A 26,006-nucleotide genomic window follows, 5' to 3' on the forward strand; every position below is an offset into this window, starting at 1 on the left:
GTGTCACAGTGGTTAAGAATCCACCTGCCAATGCAGGCGACACAGGTTCGAGCCCTGGTCCAGGAAGATCCCACATGCCACAGAGCAACTAAGCCCCTGTGCCACAGCTACTGAGCCCGTGTGCCACAACTACTGAAGCTCGTGCGCCTAGAGCCCGTGCTCTGCAACAAGAGAAGCCACTGCAATGAGAAGCCTACACACCTCAAGAGTACTCGCTGCAACTAGAGAAAGCCCACACGCAGCAACAAAGACCCAATGCAACCAAAAAATAAATAAATAAATATATTTATTTTTTAAAAAAACAATATCAAGAATAAAAAAGGGACATCCAACACATGCAGCAGACATTAGAAAGATAACAAGGATATTATTAAGTTTAACCAAATAAATTTTAAAATGTAGACAAATTCCTAGAGGACAGTAACTTACTGAAACTGACTCAAATAGAAAATATAAAGTTAAATAATCTTATAACCATTAAAGAAATTGAATTAGTTGCCAAAAATTTTTTCATCAAAGAAAACTGCAAGGCCAGATGTCTTCACTGGCTTCATATAATAAACAATAACCTTTCACAAACCCTTCCAGAGAACAGACAAGAAGGTATGTTCCCCAAACATTTTATAAAATTACTCTAACTTTGATAACAAAACCAGGCAAGGATGAGACAAGAAAATTATAAACCAATCTTACTCATGAACATAAACACAAAAAGTTCTAAACAAAATAACAGCAAACCGGGCTTCCCTGGTGGCGCAGTGGTTGAGAGTCCGCCTGCCGATGCAGGGGACACAGGTTCGTGCCCGGGTCCAGGAGGATCCCACATGCCGCACAGCAGCTGGGCCTGTGAGCCATGGCCGCTGGGCCTGCGCGTCCGGAGCCTGTGCTCCGCAAGGGGAGAGGCCACAACAGTGAGAGGCCCGCGTACCGCAAAAAAATAAAATAAAATAAAATAAATAAAAATAACAGCAAACCAAACTTAGTAGTAAATACAAAATGCAATTTACCACATCAATAATTAAAGAATTAAATTAGGAAAAGCATATATTCACCTCAACAGATATTCTTAGCCAACTATGAACAGAAGGGAAGTTCCTTATTTGGTAAGTATCAACAAAAATCACAATTAATTGTAAAACCTTTAAAGCTTTCCCTCTATGAACAAAAACCAGGATGCCCACCACCATTTTTATTCAACATTTTATAGACTCCTAGACAGCACAGAAATGCAAGAAAAAGAAATAAGAGCTAGGATCACGCAGGAAGAAACAACATTACATACAGATAAAGTAAAAACTCCAAAGAATATGCAGATAATTAACAGAATTACATGCCAGAGTTCAGCAAGATTGCTGGATATGATACAGAAATCAATTATATTTCCATATACCCGCAAGGAATAGTTAGAAAAAGCAGTCTCCAAAAAAGCAATATTTACACTAACACATTCAAACACATGAAATCCACCAACTAATAATACATGTAATAAAAAATTCTGGGGCTTCCCTGGTGGCGCAATGGTTAGGAGTCCACCTGCCAATGCAGGAGACACAGGTTCGAGCCCTGGTCCAGGAAGATCCCACATGCCGCAGAGCAACTAAGCCCGTGTACCACAACTACTGAGCCTGTGCTCTAGAGCCCACGAGCCACAACTACTGAGCCCACGTGCCACAACTACTGAGCCCGCACTCCTATAGCCCATGCTCCACAGCAAGAGAAGCCACCGCAATGAGAAGCCAGCACACTGCAACGAAGAGTGGCCCCCACTCGCCGCAACTAGAGAAAGCCCACGTGCAGCAACGAAGACCCAACGCAGCCAAAAATAAAAATAAACAAAATAAATTAAAAAAAAAAAACCACAGTAAGATACCACAACACACATATAACCCTGGGGAAAAAAATTAAATCTTATAATATTAAGTGATAAGAATATGAAACAATGGGAAAATCTAAGTTGGTACAACTGTTTCAGAAAACACAGATCAGGGACTTCCCTGGTTGTCCAGTGATTAAGAATCCGCCTTCCAATTCAGGGGATGCAGGTTCGATCCCTGGTATGGGAACTAAGATTCCCACATGCCGCGGGGCAATTAAGCATGCTTGTTGCAACTACTGAACCCATGTGTTCTGGAGCCAGCTTGCCACAACTAGAGAGAATCCCGCATGCCGCGACGAAGAGCCCACATGCCACAACAAAGGATCCCACATACCACAACTAAGACTTGACACAGCCAAAAATAATAAATAAATATTAAAAAAAGAAAGAGGGGCTTCCCTGGTGGCGCAGTGGTTGAGAGTCTGCCTGCCAATGCAGGGGACACGGGTTCGAGCCCTGGTCTGGGAAGATCCCACATGCAGCAGAGCAACTAGGCCCGTGAGCCACAACTACTGAGCCTGCGCACATGGAGCCTGTGCTCCGCAGCAAGAGAGGCCGTGACAGTGAGAGGCCCGCGCACCACGATGAAGAGTGGCCCCTGCTTGCCGCAACTAGAGAAAGCCCTCGCACAGAAACGAAGGCCCAACACAGCCAAAAATGAATAAATAAATAAATAAATATTTTTTAAAAAAAGAAAGAAAACATGGATCATATATAGAAAAATTGAAGATACCCTTACTTTATGGCCCAGCAATTACATTCCATTGTATATACCCTAGAGAAATTCATGCATATGTGCACAAAATATGTACATAAGAACCTTCAAATAACATTGCACATATTACCCCAAATAGGAAATAACCCTGATCTTCACCTGTCCAAACATGGATGAAGGAGAATACGTTGATGGTCTGTTTCTACACACATCACTTCTGACACCAAATGTACGGGTTTTTCCACACCAACAACCAGTTCTCCAACTCTCCCAGACACCAAATGGATGTTCACAATTCAATTCAATTCAGACACTACCCAGAGTTAATGTCAGACTCCACAGGTTAACAGGCACAGTCCCTCAATACTGCTCTCACTGCAGATGCCAGTCTCAAGTACTGGATACCCAGGTTACCCACACTTCTGTCCAACTTGGGTTCAAATCAGGGGCTCCCAGGATCCCACCTCAGGTTTGATAATTCGCTAGTAAGGTTCACAGAACACATGAAAATAGCTTACTTACCATTACCAGTTTATTATAGAGTAAACAAGTCAGGAACAACCAATGAAAGAAATGTATAGGGCAAAGTTGGGGGTGGGAAAATGCTCGGAGGTTCCATGGCTTCTCTGAAGTACCACCCCTCCCAGCACCCCAGTGTGTTCACTAACCTGGAAGCTCCCTGAAACCCATCATTTAAGAGTTTTTACAGAGATTTTATTATATAGGCATGGTTGATTAAAACACTAGTCATTGATTAAAAAGAATGAAATAATGCCATTTGCAGTAACATGGATGGACCTAGAAATTGTCATACTGAGTGAAGTAAGTCAGAGAGAGAAAGAGAAATATCACATGATATCCTTATATGTAGAATCTAAAAAGAAATGATACAAATGAACTTATTTATAAAACAGAAACAGACTCACTGACCTAGAGAACAAACTTATGGTTACCGGGGGGAAGGGTGGAGGGAAAGTTAGGGAGTTTGGCATCAACTGTATACTCTCCTGTATTTAAAATGGATAACCAACAAGGACCTACTGTATAGCACAGGGAACTCTGCTCAATGTTATGTGGCAGCCTGGCTGGGAGAGCAGTTTGGGAGAGAATGGATACATGTATACGTATGGCTGAGTCGCTCTGCCGTGCACTGAAACTATCATTGTTAATCGGCTATATTCCAGGGACTTCCCTGGTGGTCCAGTGGTTAAGACTCCACGCTCCCAATGCAGGGAGCCCGGGTTCAATCCCTGGTCAGGGAATGAGGATCCCACATGAGGCAACTAAGAGTTCACATACCACAACTAAAGATCCTGCATGCCACAACTAAGACAGGGCGCAACTAAATAAATATTTTTTAAAAATCAGCTATATTCAAATATAAAATAACAAGTTTTTTTTAAAAAGTTTTTACGGAGATTTTATTACATAGGTATGGCTGATTAAATCACTGGTCACTGATTAGCTCAATCTCTAGCTCCTCTCCCTTCCCCAGAGGTCAGGGGGTAGGGTTCAAAGTTCCAAACCTGCAGTCACACCTTGGTCTTTCTGGCAACCAGCCCTCATCCAGAAACTATCTAGGGATCCCAGACAACAGTCATCTTATTAGCATACAAAAAGACAATGGTCTGGAGATTCCAAGAGTTTTAGGAGTTGTATGACAGGAACCAGGGACAAAGACCAAATGTTTATTTATTATATTATAGTTCATTCAATGGAATTCTGTACATCAATGCCAATGAACGAATTAGAACCATAAAAAATGGCTAAAACTTAGAAACATAATGTTAAGCAAATGGAGAGACAAAAATACATACAACGATTCCATTCACATAAAGTTCAAAACATGAAAAACTAAACTACATTGTTTAAGAATGCTTACATAATGGTATAACTTCAAAGAAAAGGAAAGGATTATCAAAAGTTAGGATAGTGGTTACTCATGGAGGGAGGAGAGATTTATGGTAAGGGAGAAGTACACTGGGGACTTCTGGAATACCAGCAACATTCTAGTTTCTAACATTGCAACTGGTTACACAAGTGCTGGTTTTACAATTATTTGTTAAACAATCATATACGATTTATGCACTTTTCTCTGTGTTATTTCACAATAAAAAAGAATCCACTCCCCACATATTTTAAATACATTTTCATGTCTATATTATACATGGTATGTGAAAAATAAAGAACATCTGCATTACGAATAGTATGTGGGGTTTTTTCTTACCCACACATGGCAAATTATGTGAACACAAGAAGTTCAACTTTTTAGTGATGCCGTAAAAAAATACAAGAGCTATACTGTCCTTTGTCATTTGCCAATCTATAGGCTAAGTTAAGGACACTGCCCTAACTCATTAAGGGATATGGGGAAAGCGTTAAGACTGTAAAAGAAAACAACAAACTATAAAATATGGTTTTTCAAATTTTCACCATCTGTGAACCACTTAATGGGCATTGCACATAACATGATCAATTTATGTAAAAAAAAATACACTGCATTTAAAAACACAAGTAAAACATTTAAAAATGAATAGTAAGATATTCCTATCACTGAGATAGATGACTGCACACTCTCACCATTGTATGTATACTCAGTTTATTTATTTTGCTTCTTATTTGAATTAAATTAGAAAATCTTATTTCAATTATAGCTTGTCAGGAAGGCAGCAATGTTTGGTAGTGGCTCTATGACAGTGGTCCCCAACCTTTTTGGCACCAGGGACCACTTTCCTGGAAGACAATTTTTCCACGGACGGGGGTGGGGCGATGGGGGGGTAGGGAATGGTTCAGGCGGTAATGCGAGTGATGGGGAGTGATGGGGAGCAATGCGGAGTGGCAGATGAAGCTTCGCTCCCTCACCCACCACTCACCTCCTGCTGTGCAGCCCAGTTCTTAACAGGCCACGGACCGGTACTAGTCCGCGGCCTGGGGGTTGGGCACCCCTGCTCTATGAGATAGTTACGGATATGTACATAAAATCTTAGAGGCGTTACCTTCAAATTCTGAATTTGAGCATTTCTTCATTGTATTCCTGCTACCATCCTAGACCAACCATCATCTCTTGCCTGGATTAGTGAAATAGCCTCCCAATCTGTCTCCAGCACCCCTCCATCCTGCCCCTTCACACTATTCTCAACACAGCAGCCAGAGTGATATTGAAAAAGATCATCTCACCCCTATGCTCAGAACTTGCAACAGCACCTATCTCAGAGAAAAGATAAAATCTTTACAATAGTCCACGAGGCACTCTAATATCTGGTCCCCTATTTCTTCTCTCCTATAACTCTCCTCTCTGCTACTGTCACACGAGCCTCCTTGTTCCTCAAATACATCATGTTTCTCACTCAGAGGCTTTGCTCTTCTGTTTTCTCTGACTGGACTGTTCTTCCCCTGGATAGCTGAATGACTCGCTTTCTCGCCTCCTTCAAGTCTTTATTGAGAAGGTAACATATGAGTAAAGTCCTCCCTGATAACCTAGTTATAACCACAACTTTCTCTGACTCAACTGCCTACGCACTTTACTTATTTTCTTCTTAGCATGCAGTACCATCCAAAATACTGTATATTTTACTTATTTATTTTATTGTCTATGTTTCCCCACTAGACTATAAAATTCATGAAGCTGGGATTTATCTGTTGGGTTCACCCTTGTATCCCCAAGCACCTAGAACAGTCCTGGAACAAGGAGGAAGCAGTTCTTCACTGTGGAGTGTCTTCGGTATTCTGTAACATACTCAAGAGTACACAAAAATAGACTCGAAATTAATATTTTAACCTAAGAGATACAACAGATTTTTAATCCACTCTTGTTGCATTCATTTTCATTTAAAGTACTCAGAAATCATCTTAAATGTGCCAAATAATAAACCATTAATTTCATTCTCTGAGGGAAGAAAATCATGTGTATATATTTTCAGAACGGTTCTTCAGAGCCACATGTTTTTTAGGCAGACTGAAACACATTACCATTTTAAGTACTTGTGGGAAATACAGTTCATCTCTACTTGCTAATTTAAGATACTGGCCTTGGTGGCTCAGTGATTGAGAGTCCGCCTGCCGATGCAGGGCACACGGGTTCATGCCCCGGTCCGGGAAGATCCCACATGCCGCGGAGCGGCTGGGCCCGTGAGCCATGGCCGCTGAGCCTGTGTGTCAGAGCCTGTGCTCCGCAACAGGAGAGGCCACAACAGTGAGAGGCCCGCGTACTGGAATGAATGAATAAATAAATAAATAAATAAATAAAATACCGGCCTTGGGCTCAACAGAGCGATTTGGCTAGAGAGGAGCCTTCTTATCTATGCAAAACTAAAGAACTGAATAAAGTCATAAAAGTAGAGACTGAACTGGGATAATGTATAGAGCAAAGAGAGAAAAAAAGAAATCATGAGGGCCACAAATACTTAAACAGGAAACAAAAGGTCAAAGGAAAACAACAGATAAGTATAAAGACTGGTAACAGAAATAAGGAAATAGGATGTCCTAAAATGGAGATGTCACTATTGTCAGAAACTACAGAGATGACACAGGATGAGGACTGAAAAAACTCTAGATTTAAGACCTCATTTGTGATTATTTTAATAACTTTACTGAGATCTAATTAACTTATTATAAATTCATCCACTTAAAGCATACAATTTAGTTGTTTTTGGTATATTCAGAATTGTGTGACCACTACCAGATTTCAGAACATTCTCATCACCCCCCAAAGTAACTCTACCCATTAGCAGTCACTCCTCATTCCCCACCCCCAGACCCTCATTAGTGATTTACATAAGTATAGAAAACTGAAAAAGTAAGGAATTAGAAGTAAAAAGGGCATATTCTTTGACAGTAAAAGGAACTAGGTAGACAGGAGGAGGTGTCAGGAATGGCTGTTTAAAATGGGAAAGGATTTCAACATGTGGTAGGTTGAAGAGAAGGATTCAGGGCACAAAGACTGAAAGGCACAAGAGACAGGAGATAAATACTAGCTCAGATACTGGGTAGTGTTGAAAAAGAGAATCAGATGCATAGTTGGAAGGGTCTGACTTGGAAAGGAAGAGAAACCTTAGGAGACTGAGGTGATAGAGGTAAGAAACTACTAAGTCAATAACTAAAAAGGGAGGACTGGGAAGAGCCAATGATGGAAAGCAGATTTACCTTTTTTTTTTAATATAAATTTATTTATTTATCTATTTATTTTTGGCTGTGTTGGGTCTTTTTTGCTGTGCGCGGGCTTTCTCTAGTTGCGGCGAGCGGGGGCTACTCTTCATTGTGGTGCGTGGGCTCTAGGCGTGCAGGCTTCAGTAGTTGTGGCACGTGGGCTCCGTTGTTGTGGCCTGTGGGCTCTAGAGCGCAGGCTCAGTAGTTGTGGCGCATGGGCTTAGCTGCTCCGTGACACGTGGGATCTTGCCGGACCGGGGCTCGAACCCGTGTCCCCTGCATTGGCAGGCAGATTCTTTACCACTGCACCACCAGGGAAGCCCAGATTTACTTTTCACTATGTAAACTTTGGTAGAGTTTTAAATATTTCATCATTTGCAGGCTATTTTAAAACAAAGGTGATAAATATGTAATAGAGGGTTTTTCTCTTACTAGGATATACAAAGTGGCAAGAGACTGTCACTCTCATGCCAACAATAAAAAACAATCTAAATAAGCTAAAAAAAAATAGTTTTAAGACATCAGAGAGTAGAGGACATAAAAAAAACACATAAATTAAATTCCAGAAAGTGATAAACCCTTCACAGGAGAAGCAGTCCCATCACTACTCTCAACCCTAATACAGCAGAAGGAGGAGGAATGCACTGTAGACAGGAATAAGGAGAAATAAGCCAGACTTTTAACAGTCACATGTAGGCTAGCGTGACAGATTACAATTCTGAGAAGTGATAGAGGCAAGTCTGAGTGGTCTAAAACACTAGATTAAGAATTATAAGGGCTTCCCTGGTGGCGCAGTGGTTGAGAGTCCGCCTGCCGATGCAGGGGACACGGGTTCGTGCCCCGGTCTGGGAAGATCCCACATGCCACGGAGCAGCTGGGCCTGTGAACAAGTCTGTACCCACCCACCAAATCTTTTCCATGGGTCTTCACTAAAGGCACAGCTAGCACAGTGAAAGCTGGGGACATGGCAGAAGAGCTGAAAGAGATCCCCTGTGAGGTTCGTGGGCCTCCCTGAAGTACAAGGCAGCCACCTGCCCCTAAAAAAGACCAGGGAGGTGAGCAGGGAGAAATCCATCATAGCACTCCAAGCTCTCAGCTACCAGTGACTCAGGACATAGCAGGAGAGCTGAGAAAAAGCCCCCCAAGGCATTCCAGGCCTTTACAGACTGTAAGACAGCTGCCCTCCAGAGGCTGGTGTAATGGAAGCAAGACAGAGATCTCATGAGACACAGAAAGCAGGACTAGAGAACAAAGAAACTTCCCAGCAACCTAAAAAGCTGGCAGCTAGGCTGCAGAACAAATCTCTGGAATCAACTCAATGCTCAGATCCCAAATCCTGCTAAAGAGAAGGTTATAATTCTGCCCCAAAGTTTCAATGTAGTGGTGAATCGAATCAAATTAAAGCTGCAACAGAGCACGGACCCATTTTACTTATAAATCAAACTTTCTCAATTTAACGGCCTGACAGAATACAGGGCATTTTGGAGGCAAATATTAAGTAAATAATAAGTAAACTTCAGTATCTACTCTTGTTTTATATAAGTTGTCTGGCATATAATCAAAGATTATAAGACAAACAAGAAAATGTGGCCCATGGTATTAGAAACAGTCAAAATAAGCAGACACAGAGATGGCCCAAATGCTGAAATTGTCAAATAGGAATTTTAAAGTAATTAGCATGAAAATGCTAAATTTAGCACAAGAGGTAGATGATATACATGAAGCAGAGAAGGATTACAGCAGAGTAGTACAAATTATTTAAAGAATGAAAAAGAAATATTAGAAAGGAAAAATATATCAGAAATGAAGAATTAATTAGATGGACTTAACAACAAAGAAAAGACTGGTAAACTCAGAAACAAATCAAAAGAAAATATTCAAACTAAAAGAGAAAAAAAGAGGGGGAGAGGTAAAATAGCATGCCTGAGTTCTATGGGACAATTTCAGATGGTGTAACATACATGTATTTGGAGTCCCAGGAGAGGATAGAGAGACTGAACAGAAGAAATATTTGAAGAGAAAATGGCCACAAACTTTCTATAAGTGAAGAAAGACATCACCAAACAAATCTCAAGTTGCGAAGACAAAATAAGATAAAAATATACCAGAGAATTAACCTAGTGGGGTTGCAGAGTAATACGATTAAACAACTACCTGAAAGAAACGGCTTCAGGTTTTACTAACATTGGTGGAGTTAAGGTCAAATCAATATAATATCTAGGGACTTCCCTGGTGGCACACTGGTTAAGAATCCACCTGCCAATGTGGAGGACACAGGTTAGAGCCCTGGTCCAGGAAGATCCCACATGCCGTGGAGCAACTAAGCCCATGTGCCACAACTACTGAGCCTGTGCTATAGAGCCCACAAGCCACAACTACTGAGCCCGCATGCCACAATTACTGAAGCCCATTCACCTAGAGCCCCTGCTCCACAAGAGAAGCCACCGCAATGAGAAGCCCGCACACCACAACGAAGAGTAGCCCCCACTCACCACAACTAGAGGAAGCCTGCACGCAGCAATAAAGACCCAATGCAGCCAAAATAAATAAATAAAATTTTTTAAAATATACATATAATATCTAGAGAGTCTGTTCCTAAAGAACCAGGGAGGTTTCTATAATAATTTCACTTGTACAATTTAATCATTTTTTCCCAAATTTAGATACATTAAACGTGGAGAGTTATATTTCTAGGTTTAGGGTTATGCCACAATAAAACTTCCTTACTTCAACCTAATTTTAGTGGAATTTTAGTGAAATGTTTTTTGACAAGAATCAAGAATAAGTTAAACCACCAAGCTCTATTATCCAAAATCAAAAATCTTCTCTCAAAAAAATAATAATCCTAAAACCTCCATCTATCAATATGAACTTTTATAATTAAACTTAATATAATTCCAAGGAGGGAAAAACTAGCATATTCAATTATTAGGCGTAATAGGAAGCCAAAGGTGTGTTTTATGCAAAGACATTTACGTGATTTGCGTTGTTCAAAGATCTCTATTTGCTCTATGGAAAACAGATGTAAGAAAAACAAAAATGGAAACCAGGAGACCAATTAACAAATAACTGAAATGGTACAGGAAAGAACCAGTAATAACTTGAATTAGGATAACAGCAATGGAAATGTTAAGTGGCTTGATTTAAACAAGCAAACAAAAAAGATAAGTTTAGACAGTAAATAAAATGTGGGGAAAAAAGTAATAGAGAATGATTTAGATGGGGGGTAATATTTTTAATAGTAGAATGAGGGAAAAGATGAAATTGGAACCATAACCTGGACATAAGAAAAGAGTGAAGTCATGGGAAAAGCTAAGAAAAGAGACTTCCCAAGGTTCTTCACAAGTTTAAAGATGTATGAGCTGAGCCTGGCTCTCACATTCTTTAACCTCTATACCACACTTACAATTATGCTTTGCCCAATATTATAAGCAATTAATAAAGGGCTTAATTCTCCCATTTTGACAAAAATCAACAGCTACGCTGTAGTCCAATAAGCACTAGCAGTCATTATACCACCTTCAGCTCTTACAAGCAGCATTCTACACATAAGGGGTTCACAACCAGAGCATTCATTCAGAACAACTTTCTATATCTGCTTATGCGTATCACTGTGTCTGGGAATGGGACAAAGGGGGGGATACTGTCACAGCAAGAGGTTCCTGTTCAAAGACATTTTACTGACAAAGCAGTTTTCAATCTAACCCAGAATCCCAACAGTAGTATTGCTTTGTGAAGATAATTACTGAACTTTGGACTACTTTATTGTTCATTCATTTAACATGAATCATTAAATATACCCTGACATTACCCCAATTTCAACATGGCAAACAACAGTAAGCTTCTGTGCTGTTATGGTATATGCCTCCATTTCCAACATGGCTTAAGGTAGGAAAAAATAAAACTGGATTGCAACTGAGAATCACCAAATAGGGAATAATAATGAAAAACTGACATGAATACTGCTGGAATTTTTCTCCTAAACTCCATCAATTTCTATGGCTAACAAAATTCTATTTTCACATGACATCAAATGCATGAAATTACTAGTTTTATAGAACAACAGTGATAACAAAGAGAAGAAAATGAAGTAGCAGCAAGACCCAAGCTCAAATATCAGACCTCCCTCTTACTGTATATTCCTAAACAATTTACTTAATCTGCCTTTTTCTTAGTTTTCTCATCTGTAAAACACAGGTATCTTACAGTGTAGTCAGGGTTAAATAAAGTAATATACATATACTCTTAGTATATAACAGGCATAAAAAAATACATGTATTACGGGACTTCCCTGGTGGTGCAGTGGATAAGACTCTGCACTCCCAATGCAGAGGGCCCGGGTTCGATCCCTGGTAAGGTAAGTAGACCCCACACGCATGCTGCAACTAAGAGTTTGCATGCCAAAACTAAGGAGCCCACATGCTGCAACTAAGGAGCTGGCAAACCGCACTAAGGAACCCTGGTGTCACAACTAAGGAGCTCACCTGACACAACTAAGGAGCCCATGTGCTGCAACTAAGGAGCCCACCTGCTGCAACTAAGACCCCATGCAACCAAATAAATATTTTCAAGAGACATGCGTTACACCTGTTCAACTACTGGAACAACCATCAGTACATTCCTACCTTTTTTTTTTTTGCGGGGGGGACTGCATTGGGTCTTCACTGTTGCATGTGGGCTTTCTCTAGTTGCAGCGAGCAGGGGCTACTCTTCCTGCGGTGCACGGGCTTCTCACTGTGGTGGCTTCTCTTGTTGCGGAGCACAGGCTCTAGGCGCGCAGGCTTCAGTAGTTGTGGCTCACAGGCTCTAGAGCACAGGCTCAGTAGTTGTGGTGCACGGGCTTAGTTGCTCTGCAGCATGTGGGATCTTCCCAGACCAGGGCTCAAACCTGTGTCCCCTGCATTGGCAGGCAGATTCTTAACCACCGCGCCACCAGGGAAGTCCCATTTTTTAAAATTATTTATTTATTTATTTTTGGCTGCGTGGGATCTTAGTTTCGGCATGCGGGATCTTTCAGTGCAGTGTGCAGGTTCCAGAGTGTGTGGGCTCAGTAGTTGCGGTGTGTGAGCTTAGTTGCCCTGCGGCACGTGGAATCTTAGTTCCCCAACCAGGGATCGAACCCGCATCCCCTGCATTGGAAGGTGGATTCTTAACCACTGGACCAACAGGCAAGTCCCTGTTCCTACCATTTAAAAAGGCAGCTTAGGGACTTCCCTGGCGGTCCAGTGGTTAAGACTCTGCACTTCCACTGCAGGGGGCACAGGTTTGATCCCTGGTTGGGGAACTAAGATCCCACAAGCCACGTGGCATGGCCAAAAAAAACCAGGCAGCTTACTGCCAATAAGCACATGAAAAGATGCTCAACATTATTATTCATTAGGGAAACGCAAATCAAAACCACAATGAGATACCACATCACGCCTACTAGAATGACTATAATTTTTAAAAAGGATAGGGACTTCTCCCCTGGTGGCGCAGTGGTTAAGAATCTGCCTGCCAATGCAGTGGACAGGGGTTTAAGCCCTGGCCTGGGAAGATCTCACATGCCGCGGAGCAACTAAGTCCGTGCACCACAACTACTGAGCCTGTGCTCTACAGCCTGCGTGCCACAACTACTGAAGCCTGCATGCCTAGAGCCAGTGCTCCGCAACAAGAGAAGTCACCGCAGTGAGAAACCCTCACACCACAACAAAAAGTAGCCCCACTCGCCACAACTAGAGAAAGCCTACGTGCAGCAACAAAGACCCAATGCAGGCAAAATAAATAAATAAATTAGTTTAGTTTTAAATAAATTAATTAATTAAATAATTTTTGGCCACACCACACAGCTTGTTGGATCTTAGTTCCCCGACCAGGGATTGAACACGGGCCCTCAGCAGTGACAGCATGGAGTCCCAACCACTGGACCACCAGGGAATTCCCCACAATTTTTAAAGGTTACATTCCATTTATAGTTATTATAGACTACTGACTATATTCCCTGTATTGTGCAATATATCCTTATAGCTTATTTTATACATAATAGTTTGTACCTTTTAATCCCCTACCCCTATATTGCCCCTCTCCCCTTCCCTCTCCCCACTGGTAACCACTAATTTATTCTCTATATCTGTGAGTTTGTTTCTTTTTTTGTTATATTCATTAGTTTATTGTATTTTTAGATTCCACATTTAAGTAATATCACATAATATTTGTCTTTCTCTGTCTGACTTATTTCACCTAGCATAATATCCTCCAACTGCACCCATATTGTTGCAAATGGCAAATTTTCCTTCTTTTTATGGCTCAGTAGTATTCCAGTGTGTGTGTGTGTGTGTGTGTGTGTGTGTGTGTGTGTGTGTACACTACATCTCTACCAATTCATCTGTTGATGGACACTTAGCTTGCTTCCATATCTTGGCAATTAAGTAGAGTTATACAGACAGAAAGTAGATTAGCAATTACCAGGAGCTAGGACGAAGGGGAATGGGTAGTTACTGCTTAATGGGTACAGAGTTTCTATTTGGAGTGATGAAAAATTTTGGAAATAGTGGTGATGGTTGCATAACATTGTACGTATGTCACTGAATTAATTGTACACTTAAAATTGGTTAAATGACAAATTTTGTTATATATAATTTACAATAAAAGTCATTAGAAAGTCATCATGACAGAAACCTTCACACAATTTCCACATAAAAAACTTAATTCTAGAATCTTGTGTTTTTGACAATTAGCAAATATAGTTTACAAACATAAAAAAAATAATAAGGGAAGCCAGGTCCAGAGTTTATGGGAATTCTCTGTACTACCTTAACAATTTTTCTGTAGTCTAAAACTGTTCTAAAAATTAGCTTGGTTTCTTTCTTTTAAAGGGTTTACTGAATCTCAAAACATTATGCTAAGTGAAAGAAGCCAGACTTAGAAGGCTATAGGTACCGTACGATGCCAATTTACATGACATTCCTGGAAGGCAAAACTATAGAAATGAGGGGGCTTCCCTGGTGGCGCAGTGGTTGAGAATCTGCCTGCTAATGCAGGGGACACGGGTTCGAGCCCTGGTCTGGGAGGATCCCACATGCCGCGGAGCAACTAGGCCCGTGAGCCACAACTACTGAGCCTGCGCGTCTGGAGCCTGTGCTCCGCAACAAGAGAGGCCGCGATAGTGAGAGGCCTGCGCACCGCGATGAAGAGTGGCCCCCGCTTGCCACAACTAGAGAAAGCCCTCGCACAGAAACGAAGACCCAACACAGCAAAAATAAATTAATTAATTAACAAACTCTTACCCCCAACAACTTAAAAAAAGAAAAACTATAGAAATGAAAAAGAAAAATCAGTTGTTGCCAGAGACTGGAGGGTGAGTGGGAGGGAACAATTACAAGGGGCAAAAGGACGCTTTCTAAAGCGGCTGAATTATTCCATATCTTAATTGTGGTGGTGGCAGTTACACACTGTCACTATTTCTCAAAATTTATAGAGCTGTACACCTAAAACAGATACATTTTACTCTAAGTAAATTATATATCAATAAATCTGACTTAAACAAAACAAACAAACAAAAACATGACATGACACATGACACTGTAACTGTTCAGGTTTTTTTTTTTTTTTTTTGGCTGCGTTGGGTCTTTGTTGCTGAGCGCGGGCTTTCTCTAGTTGCAGCGAGCACAGGCTACTCTTTGTTGCGGTGCGCGGGCTTCTCACTGCTGTGGCTTCTCTTGTGGAGCACAGGCTCTAGGCGCGCGGGCTTCAGTAGTTGCGGCACACGGGCTCAGTAGTTGTGGTGCACGGGCTTAGCTGCTCTGCGGCATGTGGGATCTTCCCTGACCAGGGCTTGAACCCGTGTCCCCTGCATTGGCAGGCAGATTCTCAACCACTGCGCCACCAGGGAAGCTCCCATGTCATGTATTTTAATACAGGCAGAATTCCAGTCTGATAAATGTCATCATGAGATCCAGTCAGATGAAACCAGGCTATAGTCTCGAGACAAAGAGCACATTTCCCAACTCAGTGCTATAGTCTAAAAAACACTTACACACTAAACTAAAAAGAAGGGACTTCCCTGGTGGTACAGTGGTTAAGAATCCTCCTGCCAATGCAGGGGACATGGGTTCGAGCCCTGGTCTGGGAAGATACCACATGCCACGGAGCAACTAAGCTTGTGCGCCACAACTATTGAGCCCGCGTGCCACAACTTGCCACAACTCCTGAAGCCCACATGCCTAGAGCCCGAGCTCCGCAACAAACAGAAGCCACTGCAATGAGAAGCCGGAGCACTGCAACCAAGAGTAGCCCTCGCTGGCCACAACTAGAGAAAGCCCATGCTCAGCAACGAAGACCCAACGCAGCCAAAAATAAATTAAAAAAAAAAAAAAACAACTAAAAAGAAGAGTCAGAACAGTTATAAATTACATTATGAACACATATAAAGTGACTTAATAAATCAATCTGGTTATGGCTACTCATAGCACTATGGTTTTGTTTACAGGTAATTAGGTCTCCTTTAGAGTTTACGGGGGGGGGGGGATACCTGCTTTGCATAATTTCCAAAACTGCAAATAAAACATTTGAAAAAGTGTTTTCCTGTTCCCTAATTAGGCAGGTATTTAAGTGCACGTATCTCTCCCATCAACATCCATGTTCTTTTCCCACCTCACCAGAAGGTAAGTACCTCTTACCTTTGATTTCCTTCTATTGTCTCCTCTCATATTCCCCACCCCTTTATCTAGAAGGGCTGCCTTTGCTTTTTCCCCACATTCCACAGTAGAACTTTAACAATACTTAACGTCTTCCTGCTTCTACTAGTATTTTCTGAAAGTAAACTGGCAATTTCAGTTTTTATAGGAAAATACTCTTTTAAAAAATGACCTGTTTCAATTAGAATTACCCATACTGCAAAATTTTTAACCAATTTTCCTTTATGAACACTGCCTATTCTTTTCTCATAGTAAAATTCTTATCAAATCCCTACTCATTTAACAGGAACTCACATTACTCTACTGCTCATTATAGTCAACAACCTCTCTTTCCGTACTCTTAGCCACGTCTTCCACACTACTCAAGCCTCAACAAGTTCACAGCACGTGCTAAGATTTCCTGAATCATCCAAATAATATAAAAGTTCTGACCACTGGCCTCTAAATTTATATTACAGATGTCTATTCTCATTTCCTACTTCACCTCTGTCTTGCCTTTATCTTTTTAAATAAGCTTTGCAAATCCTTCCTTAAAGCTATACTTTCTCTCTTATCTAAGTTTTTCCCCAAGTTGTTCCCTGTACACTGAAATAATTCTGTCCTTAATACTTCATCACCTTCTTCCTACAGTAACAGTTTAAGATCTAAATCCTCTACTCAAAAATCAAACATCTTGCCTAGTTAACTCATCTATTTTAAATGTAACTATACTACCCCTTACATTTTTTCTTTCCCGTTAATAATTTTTAATAACGAAATTACTTTCTGCTATATGTATTGTAGTTGGTCTCTCCAAGTTGGAATATAAATTCCTTAAAGGCAGGAAGTACCCATTAATACACACTCCAAAATCTGTTAAGTGCTATGTATCTAAACACTGAAGTACTATAGAAGAGATGCAATGAAAAGAACTCTAGGCTTAGCATTGTAAGACACTGTAAATTCAAGCAATACCTCTAATGTATTATTCTAAACAAGTCACAACTTCACTGGGTCTCATTTTCCTCTTCAAGAAAATGAGAAAATACCTGCCCCATTTATTTCAGAGAATAAGGTTTGAGGGAGAGGGGAGCATTACTTACTCTATAATCATTAATCAATACAAATGTAAGGATATAATTTATCATTTTTAAAATTTTTTAAATTTAATTTTATTTATTTTTGGCTGCATTGGGTCTTTGTTGCTGTGCACAGGCTTTCTCTAGTTGCAGCGAGCGGGGGCTACTCTTGGTTGCGGTGCTTGGGCTTCTCATTGCAGTGGCTTCTCTTGTTGCAGAGCACGGGCTCTAGGTATGTGGGCTTCAGTAGTTGTGGCTTCAGTAGTTGTGGCTCGCGGTCTCTAGAGCACAGGCTCAGTAGTTGTGGTTTATGGGCTTAGGTGCTCCACAGCATGTGGGATCTTCCTGGACCAGGGCTTGAACCTGTGTACCCTGCATTGCCAGGCGGATTCTGAACCACTGTGACCAGGGAAGCCCACTTTATCATTGTTAGTCATAGTTATCGTGACTAAAATAAGCCTCTGTTTTTCTTTTTTAAACCAAACTCAATGCACAACAAATTAAGTGAATCAGCACTGTACATCATTTATCAATAATGTAACTTCTGTACTATAAGACTAACAGAAAGCCATATGTTTAACAGTAGAGATGTTCATTTTATAGTATCTTAATTCATTCTCAAGGTTAAAAGATAAATACACTGCTAAACCAATAACTGCCTTCTAATCTATTAAAATCAAGAGTGTTTAAAAACCCCATTCACTTTTGTACCCAAATAGCTGAATTAAAAATTTTAAGAAATCCAAAATGTAGTTTAAAATTGTACAAATCTCCATTTTTAACTGCCTAAAATGTCCATGTGCACTGTCTCACTGTATTTTGAATCCATCACGTTATAAATAACAGACTGCAGAGACAAGGAGAGATACAAAGTATATATAAAAACACAAAATAAAGATATTTCAAAATGTGACTGTACCAGACACAGGGAAAACAAAGTTTCTTCTAGTCCCAACCAAAACCCTATGAACAACCTGAAAGATCTCCTACAGCAACATCGTTTTCAAGCATGACTATAATTCCAATCAAAAGAACATCATGTATGACTGCTATCAAAATGACTAGAAATTATAAATTACTACATTTATACATTTCTCATAGGAGTTGCTTTTCCTTTTCAAGCAGGAATCCAAGACAGAAAAGCAGAATTTTCATATGCTAGATCTGCATTGTCTAATATGGTATGTACTAACCACAAACACCTATTGAGTGCTTGACAAGTAGCTAGTCCAAAGTAAGATATGTTGTAAGTGTAAAATGTTCACCAGATTTCAAGATTTACCAAGAAAATGTACAATATCTTACATACGTGGCTGTCATTTAATATTTCTACTGGACATCAGTGATTTAGATGTAGTCCAACTCTCAAATGAAAAAAACAAGGTACCAGAGGTATTAAACAGTAGCAGGGTCTGGAAGCTGATAACCTCTATCCTGCCCTCATTAATAAAAGGAATTCACCCTTTGAGACTCAATTTGAGCATCTCTGTCCTCATGAGATGCACTCATTCCCTCTCCATCTCTCAGCCCAGGCGATCACATCCTTTTTAGTGTTTTGGATCCACAACCCTTATATGCCCTTATAACCATACTGTTATAATTTGTGTTTGTCTCCCCCACATGGACTAGAGAACTTACTGGGGACAAGCACTATCTCATTCATTTTTCTATTACTAGAACCACTGCTGTACCAGACACCCCTATAGGCCCTCTGAAAACAAGATCTTCCATATGGTCAATTCTTAGCCTTACTCAGGTACAACTAACAAATCACATCGTGTACTGTGTGAATGAACTGCACTAAAACATTCACCTTTATCATTTACCTGTCTTAAATTATTTTTGGAATACAGCAAATACAATAAAAATGGATAATTTACATTATCAAAGAAACACAAGTTACAAAACATTAAAAAAAAAAAGTGCTTCACCCTGTTGCTCTGAAAAGTTTGCTCTGATGCTCTGATAAGAACTCTGAACTCTTGGGAAATTCAATACTCTTGGTTAGGTATCAGTTCATTTATTTAATGTGCTTACTAAGTGCAAAAACATTGGGCTAGATAAAGAAGGATTCCTGGACATGGAAACTGATGCAGCAATATCCAATTAATTGAAAATTTTAGAACCATTTACAGAAGAGAAAAACAAAGAATCATATGCTTAACATACAACTAATTACATAAAGTTATAGTTTCTAGAATGCAAGCATGCCAACTTTTATATTCCGTGAAATAGAAAAAGTTGTGAAACCTATGGATGGAAACACTATATTGCTTGCCAAGAAAAACTGCAAGCAACATTGCATACAGAACACAAATCACAAGAGATTTTCGTAAGAAAAAATTGTTTTAGAATCTATTAATTTAGGCAAAATTACTTCAAGCCTATGTAAAATCACTCACGAATTAGGTTTGAGTTAAGTAATTCAGTCAAAACGCTTTTCAGTACTCAAAGACTGGTAATATTCAACAAGCAGTTATCTTCGACGGTACAGACCTCAACCAACGCGCTTCGGTCTAATTTGCTACCACGAATAAGAGCATCAGCCCCAGCCCTGGCAGAGTTGCTGAGAGGTGTCTTATGTGGAAACTTAACCACAAGCCAAGGAGGCAAAGGTACAAAGTCTCTCCTGGAATCAGTGTTCCTGGAGCCCCCTACGGCCGTCCCTCTTTTTATACTACGTCTTCACCACTCTTCTAAGAATAGCTTTCTTTTTTCTGCATCTCTTCTTATCTGTGGCTTTGCTGCTCCAGTATGTTACACAATTTTCCCAACAGAACTTTTCTGCCTGACACCCACCTGGAAAGATTTTAGGGTACCTCTCTAAGAAGTAATCTTGTTCACAGAGAAAGGCCTCCTTCCTTACACCCAATTCAACACCCACTGTTCAAAATAAAAATATAATTACAACCTGAACTTCCATCAGGCTAATATAGGGAAAGAACTACCACAGGCTCTCTCTTCCACGTTCTGTATCTCCAGACTTTATTCCTCACTTACTTTTCTCCTTCCTCATTTCCCTCCTCAATCCCTGCTCCCCCCAGAAAAAATTCCACAGCTGGAGAATCTCGTTCTTAAAGCCAAACCATTTAGTGAGGAAAATAAGCATACGCTTTTTTCCCTTCAATTATTTATTGTTCCTCCGTCATTCAGGAAGAGTTAAGCAAATATTTTTAATCTGACCGCCGTCCCAGAAAGATGATGCACTAAATACACGCTGAAATAATACTGTCTTCCCCGAAGCAAGAGGATTCGCGGCAAAAAAAAAAAAAGGAACCGGGGTGGGGGTGGGGTTGGAGAAAAAGGATCGTTCGCCCCCAAAGCCGGAGATGGGACAAGGAGGAGAAAAGCAGCGCGGGTGGGGGGATGCGGGTCACAGCTGAGAAGTGCAGCACACACAGTCGCCAGAATCCAACAATTCGACCAGAGGGTAGGACCGGCTATCGCGGCTCCGGCCGGGCCCCGAGAACCAGGGGGTGGCTTATCCTCCCCCCTTGGGACAAAACTAACTCCCAGGCGCGACGCCCTCCGCCCCCGACGAGAGGGTCCTGGTGGGACGCATGCACCTTCGGAGGGGCAGCTGGCAACGGCCTGGATGAAAACAAGGCCCGGAGGGAGGTAAGTCGATTAGGTCAGCGCCGAGAGTACGGGACGGAGGATCAGAAGCGGGCACTCGGGGGACTGGGGGCCTCGGCAAGAGACCCTCCCAAGACCCCCGGGGCCCTTCGCTGCATTTGCAGAGCAGGGTCCCAGGTTCCGGCCCCCGCCGCACCTATCGCTCCTCACCTCACGCTGCCTGAGCCTCTGCCTCCACCGCAACCCAAGCCTCCACAGCCGCCACGGTCCGAGCCATTTTCCACTCAGCCGCTTCAGCTGCTGCCGAAAGCATCGGCGGACTCTGCGGCCAGCCAAGCAGATACGTCACTTCCGGCCGGTTAAGCACCGCCTTCCGTGCCCAGGCTTCTTGTGGATTGGCTGGTGTGGACGGCCTACCTGAGGAGTGGGCGGGGCTTGGGCGCGTCGCGTGAGGCTCTAGCTGGGGGAGCGTGGGGGTGACTCCGGCTCCCCGGGAGGAGTGCTGTGCGGGTTCAGGACGTCTCTCTGTGCAGCCCCAGAACAGTGGAGGGGGTCTCCGGGGACCCCCAGTCGGCCACCTCTCAGGCCCGGCGTCCAAAGTCCCCCGCCGCTCCAACCACCGAACTGTTCTATTGTTCCCGTGCCCTCTCCTGGGACTCTGCACTCGCCTGCATCCGGGCTGCAGCTCCCAGATTCGTGGTTTTGGCCCCAGGCCCGAGGACATTAGTTTGTGATTGGAGGACTGAAGGGAACAGGCAAGATATAAAATCGTTCACTCCAACCAGCGTTTACCGAGTCCTCACAGTGGATCAGGTGCTGCGGGGTGTGTAATTAGTAGTCCGCCCATCACCGTGGATCGTTTAAAGTGCTTTCACATCAGTGTCTCATCTAATCCTCACAACAGCCAGGTGAAGAAGATGGCCTAATAATAACTCACAGCCAGACTGCTCTTTTCTACATTACAAAATATCTTCACATACAATCTCCATAATAACACTTTCCTCATGAGCATTGAATGAGATTATGCTTGTAAAGTATTTAGCCCTCAAATGTTAGATTAAAAAAATTACATGACCATGTTAAGCAGATAGGAAAATTAAACCCATTTACAGATGGTGAAGCTGGGGGCATGATTCAAACTCAGTTCTGACTCTAATCCATAGTATTTTTGTCCCTTAAGCAGTGAGAGAACAGCTCCTTCCAGAGGTTCCCAGTCTAATGTGATAGACTAGTATGGGCTGCAATTCTCCGACAGAAAAAAAAAAAAAAGTGAGAAAGCTGTAAGAGAAGTAAAAACTCACTTCCAGCAAGTAGTGGAATATAAATCCGATTTTTCTTTCGTCTTTTTTTTTTTTTTTTTTTTTTTGGAGGGAGGATTTGAAGTGGATGAAGCCCTCTAATCACTGTAATAAACATGCCTATGCCTCCCAGGAAATGAGAGTGGCTGGAGTTGCTACTCTATGAAGTCTAGAAGCAACTATATGATTATTCCTTGTGGCTGTGGCTACCAACTCTTGTTCCACCCACCCTTCCTACTCCTGGTTTTCCACCAACTCCCCTCCTCCCCCCATGTACACACACTTCCAGGCAGGCTTTACACACTCTCGAAGAATGTCCCTTAGGAATCTGCTTAGTGCTACAGCATTGTTCTGCTTTATCTTCTGATCAAAGGAGGAATTTCTAGAATTGGCAGCTCTTTCAGGAGATTAAAAGGGGAGGGGAAAACCAATTGTCTCGGGCTCGTTTCCTAGCTTCTGCCCCAGAATTGAGTGTGCCTTCCTTCAGAAAAGAAGGACGGGGACTTGAGAGAACACTGTGTCTTGAGGGAAGATTATCTGTTTGACTTTTTTGTATCCTTCTTACATTTTTCTTAGGAGAAATATTTTCTCTGGTTCCCAGCAGCAGAGGGCCCTTGCTTGAGTGAGTTCCTTGTTGCAGTTCAGACTTCATCATTTTATTACTGTTTTATTATGGCTCTTGAATAGCCAATACTTCATAGGCTTTGATCAATCAGAAGGGTCCCAATGAGAAGAGGAAGAAAGGGAGCTTGATGGTTCTCTGGATTCCAAAAAAGCAGCATTCACAAACTACCAGGTGTCAAGAATCTGAAATGGTAGCTCTTGCTTAGCTTATCTCATCTCTCTGGCAATAGGCATATGAAGATGCACGTGTGAACAATAGAAACACAAACTTCTAGGAGAAAGTGCAAACTGGTGCTGCTGTCATTTGGAACCAAATAGAAAATACCTGGCAGCTGTTTCTCCTCTTTCCCTTCTCCCACTGGCTTCAATATTAAGATTTAAAGGTAGAGAAAAGAATTGAGGAGGAGGCATTATACTTTTAAGTGTTCCAATCCTAACCTCCCACAGGGAACTTCACAGCACCACAAATATGCCCAAACTTCTTCCAGTACCAAATGAGAAATGGGCAACCTTGTTTTACCACAGGTAAAAATAGTAGCTGACATTTATTGAGCATTTGCTAAGGCCAGTCCTTGTTCTTAGTGCTTTACAAGTCATGGAGAGGAATTTACAAGAATCCCTCCAACAACCTCATAAAACGGTACCATTATGATATCCTCATTTTATAGCTGAGGAATTTGAGGAACAGAGAACATGAGTAATTTGCCCACAGTCACACAGCTACTAAGTACTGTAGCTGGGATCCAAAGCTGGGTGGGACTGCATGCCTAATGCTCTTTTAACTTCACACTGCCCCCAACAGGCCAAAGAGATATTAACAGCAATAAAGTAGCTACAAAAGGCCGTTAATAAGTAAACCTATTCTCTTTCCTTTCCCAAAGCTGTATCCCCACCTCAGTAGGAGAACTCTGCTGGGTCCTATATGATACAACTTAAAAGCTGTGATCTCTACCTCTCAGAAGTCATTACCTAAGGTAGATAACACTGTCATAGAGGAATGACACTCAGAAGGTTAAATGTGTAGATGATGAAAAGATTTGAAGAAGGAATAGGAAATGTTTGTCCTGTGTTTCATTTAGCAAAAAAGAAAAAGAAAAAAAAAGTATTGAGCCCTTATTTTCAATATGTCAGGCACTATGGTCTGTGCTGGGGATAAAGTAGTGAACAAGACAAGGTGTCCCCTCCCTAATAGAGCTTAGAGTCCACCAGGGGAGACAAATATTAAACACCTAATTAAACAATCACTTAATCTCAATTGTGATAAGTGGTATGAAAGAAAACTATAGGGGTCTTTGATTCAGAATGGAAAGCAGAAAGGCATTCCCTGAGGAAATGACATTGAATCTAAAGGATGAGTAGAAATTGAGTGAGGAGGAGGGGAAAAACATCCCAGGCAGAGGGAACAGTGTGAGCAAAGACAGTGAGGGAGGAAGGGGCATGGTTCAGCTGAGGAAATGAAAAACCAGTGTTGCTGTTGTGCTGGGAACAAAGCGGAAGTGGCTTTATATGTGGTGATGGGGCAGGCAGACCATGCCAGGCCTGGGAGGCTGTATTAAAAATTTAGGTCTTTATCCTAAGAATGAGGAGAAGGATTTTAAGCTCTCAAATAACCCAAGTTGCATTTTAAAAATATTTCTTAGGGCTGGGTAGAGAATGGATCAGAGAGAGGCTAGAGGGGATTTGGGCAGCCCAGTTTGGAGGTTATTGCAAAAATCTAGGGAAGTGATGATGTTCTAGCTTGAACTTTGCGTAAGACATGGTAAATATAAAGCTAACTGGGCCAGGATTCCTGTCCTTGGAGATAGTCAAGTAGGGGAAAGAGACTTAGAAACAAGTATGATGTAGTGTTCTAAAAGCATTACTAGAGATATCTCTAAGTAACTTGGGAAGCTCTGGAAAAAGAGGAGGAGAGGATGAAGGTATATTAGTTATCTATTGGTGCATATCAAATTATCCCAAAGCTTAACGGTTTACAGCAACAAAAATTTGCTATCTCACAGTTTCTTTGGTCAGGAATCCAGGAATGGCTTAGGTGGGTACTTTCGCCTCAAGGCTTTTCTCATGAGGTTACAGTCAAGCTATCTGTTAAAGGAAAAACCCAGGCTGCAAATAATCTGTGGAATGCTAGTATTTATGTTTTAAAAAACAGAGTGTGTAAGGGCTTCCCTGGTAGAACAGTGGTTAAGAATCTGCCTGTCAATGCAGGGGACACAGGTTTGAGACCTGGTCTGGGAAGATCCCACATGCCTCAGAGCAACTAAGCCCATGCACCATGACTACTGAAGCCCACGCGCCTAGAGCACGTGCACCACAACACGAGAAGCCACCGCAATGAGAAGCCTGCGCACCACAACGAAGAGTAGCCCCTACTTGCTGCAACTAGAGAAAGCCCTCATACAGCAATGAAGACCAAATGCAGCCAAAAATAAAAATAAGTAAAATAAATTTATTAAAATAAAAAACAACGGAGTGTGTTGTAATAGCATAGGATACCTCTGGAAGGATACAAAAGAAGTTGGTAGTAGTGACTGTGTCTATAAAGAGGACCTGGGAGGCTGGGAGTCAGCAACAGAATGGAGCCTTCCTTTTAACTATATATTCCTTTTATACAGATTGGCTGTTACCATAAGTGTGTATTCCTTTCAACTTAGAAGAGAAAAATATGAGAGCTTAATAATTTTGGCATGAAGTATAGTTAGACAGCACTGGATGCTAATACATTTTGATTAGAAGCTGAATGATCAGAAAAAAGATTTTTTAAAAAGTTTATTGGGAAGTGTTGTAAAACAGCTCAGGAAGTATGTGGAATCGTGCAGACTCAGAAGGAGTGAGGAAGGATGGGGTCCTGAGTAGTTCTCATATTATAAGCCTGTTATAAGATTACGGTGGGGTGTTTAAGCTAGTTATCAGTCATTCAAGGACTTGTGTCCAGGATATTCCAGCATAGTCCTAGTATTAGATTCTGTTGGGTTCAATAGACATTGATTGAGATCAGCCATAAGCTGGGCTGCGTGCAAGGGAAAAAACGGTGAATACAAT

The 26,006-nt window shown here is 41.5% G+C and overlaps 1 protein-coding gene across 2 annotated transcripts in view; it reads right to left on the bottom strand.

The window, feature by feature from the left end:
* Positions 1 to 21,401, bottom strand: part of PIK3C2A (phosphatidylinositol-4-phosphate 3-kinase catalytic subunit type 2 alpha) — a 103,218-nt gene extending 81,817 nt beyond the window's left edge. For both annotated transcript variants that reach the window (XM_029207906.1, XM_029207905.1), the window contains exon 1: positions 21,256 to 21,401. The gene's annotated coding sequence lies outside the window, so the exon portion shown is untranslated. The remainder of the gene's footprint in view (positions 1 to 21,255) is intronic.
* Between the last annotated feature and the right edge of the window lie 4,605 nt (positions 21,402 to 26,006).

The sequence above is a fragment of the Monodon monoceros genome, unplaced genomic scaffold (assembly GCF_005190385.1).
Source record: "Monodon monoceros isolate NGI ecotype Baffin Bay Population unplaced genomic scaffold, NGI_Narwhal_1 Super_Scaffold_7, whole genome shotgun sequence".
Lineage (NCBI taxonomy): Eukaryota > Metazoa > Chordata > Mammalia > Artiodactyla > Monodontidae > Monodon > Monodon monoceros.